Source organism: Schistocerca piceifrons, chromosome 6 (genome assembly GCF_021461385.2).
Source record: "Schistocerca piceifrons isolate TAMUIC-IGC-003096 chromosome 6, iqSchPice1.1, whole genome shotgun sequence".
In the NCBI taxonomy this organism is placed as follows: domain Eukaryota; kingdom Metazoa; phylum Arthropoda; class Insecta; order Orthoptera; family Acrididae; genus Schistocerca; species Schistocerca piceifrons.
In genome coordinates this window covers 353,568,976-353,571,295 of record NC_060143.1, presented here as the reverse complement: position 1 = coordinate 353,571,295, position 2,320 = coordinate 353,568,976, and the positions used below count along the sequence as shown (strand labels likewise).

Sequence of the window (2,320 nt, the reverse complement as noted above, 5' to 3'; positions counted from 1 at the left end):
GCATCCTGCCATTCCACTGACGTTAAATATCTATTATGATTTAGCGCTGAGGCTGTCTATCAGATGGTTCCATATATAAGAAGCAATTGATCACAGGTTGCTACTGTTCGATTCAGTAATGTGTAGTGCGCCAATGATGTGTGAAGACTATCTTGTTAAGCTAATTGATGTACATATCATGATGTTCATTTCGCAGGTTATTGCTAGATATGTATTTTAAAAAATTTCTTGTGGGCTTGTGAATGTGCAGTACAGTTCGCTGGTTGTGCTAAGATTAACATGAGTCATGCACATTTGTATTTAGTAAAGTTTTCACTTGAACGTTTGTTTAAAAGAACTAATGATAGATTGTAAATGCCTTTCACGATTAACTGTTTGCAAATTTGCAGTACCCGTCAATTTAAATATTATTCATGACAGCATTTTTATATTGATCCTTTGCACTCAGTTTTGGTATAGCCTTTGATTAAACGTTGTGCCTTAAAGTATGCAGGTCTGAGTTTCGTTACATTTTTTATATAATGTGCGTGAGACATTACAGTCATACATATTTTACTACAGTTTGGAAAAGAGGCATTAATTTCCTTATTGTTAACTGTCATTTAGTATATTTCAACTTGAAGCTGTGTTGTTAAGAAATTCTTTTCTTATGATAAAATGTGATAAAAAGAGTTTAGAGATCAAAGTCTTGTCATCAGCCACGGTAAAGTTGCTCTTACGTTTATTGTTTAGATTTGCTCCCATATTTATTTGGAAATTGTCCATCCGATCCTCCACTGCCACGCTCCATGACGGTTCAATTTGGATAGTCGTCGGCAAACGCAAAATATTCTGTACGGTCACCAGGTGTAAGAGACCTCGACTTGCATGCGAAGAAATTGAAAACAAGACATCCACCAGGAAACAACGAGGACCCTGGGAGATATGAAACGCCACGAAACACGAACCTGTGTTGCAATAAGTCCGGATTAAGTTCAGCGCACAGTGTTTTCAGTCTGATATCGCTTCACGGCAGGTGTCATAGCTCAGCATATACGATAGTAACAATACATACATATATCGGGGTCAGGTGTCTTCTTACATTTGGTGCAATAGGGTAGGCTATGGTTTTGTGATCTGTCTTGCTGCTAACGTAACGCTAGTCTGCGTCGTTGTTTCTTTGTCACTATTAATAAGTTACCTTAGAAGGCGATTTAAGAAACCCACAGAAAAAAGTATGTACACTGACGGGGAAAAACGCAGCACCAAAAAGTAACTAATGTAGAGTAATGAAACTTCGGACATGTCCGAAAGAACAGATGCTATCTTCATATCGCTTAAGGCTAACCGACTGATGACCTTCAGTGCGGATGCACACGATTTGCCTGAACTCTTACGAGACTCAGTGGATTGTCCGCCGCGAGTAAAGGGTATAACGACAGGGGCACTACGAATGTAGTGTGTTGACATTAAGTTGAGAATGTGGGTCTCACGGGGAGCGTTGCGGCGATAAATCCTTGCAGTCGCACTATCCTCTGTGGCTTCGGTGGCTCAGATGGACAGAGCGTCTGCCATGTAAGCAGGAGATCCCGGGTTCGAATCCCAGTCGGGGCACACATTTTCAACTGACCCCGTTGATGTATGTAACGACCGTCAGCAGCTGATGTTATTGATTTAATTGTAATTTTATGACAACGCAGGACTGACTACAGTGTTCAATGGCATATGCAGTTTCCGACAACCGCAATGGTTTTGCCTTCCACTGGGGGAAACCTGAGGAACAAGGGGTTGCCAATTCACCAATTCAGCTGTTGCAACAATGGTAGTAATAATTGTTTGGGTCACCTCTTCGATGTCGCCATGCAACAGGAATCCAACAGTGGTAGTAGGGTTAAAGCATCACAGTCAGCCTTGGTAAGAGCGCATCTGAGAGGGAGTGATGTGAAGGGTGGAAAGTGGTTACTACAACACATGTCATCATGAGCTCTCCAGTGGATAGACGGTGGAACGCCAGGACTGCAAGCTGATAGATCAATGGCTAAGTATGTTCCATGTGCCACACTGAAATGAGTGGGGACACCTGTATTTAGGAAGCAAAGTTCGAGTTAAGTCATCGAAATCTTGACCGTGGCCAGTGATCTTGGTTCCACGCCACAAAGGGTTAAGGCCATTAAAATCACCGAGAAGTAGATAAGGTGGGGTGGAGGAGCAGGTAAATAAGTGCACATAATACATGGTGCAGCACTTCATCATCTCGAGGAAGGTAGATGCTCGACATGGTATTGTCCTGTGTTGTGCTCACCCTGGCAGCCACAATTACTAAAGGCGTGTTCTGCACAGG

The 2,320-nt window shown here is 42.4% G+C and overlaps 1 non-coding gene across 1 annotated transcript; it reads left to right on the top strand.

The window, feature by feature from the left end:
- Positions 1 to 1,519: 1,519 nt before the first annotated feature.
- Positions 1,520 to 1,593, top strand: Trnat-ugu. Its single transcript has one exon. It is a non-coding gene; the product is annotated as a tRNA-Thr (tRNA).
- The last annotated feature ends 727 nt before the right edge of the window (positions 1,594 to 2,320 follow it).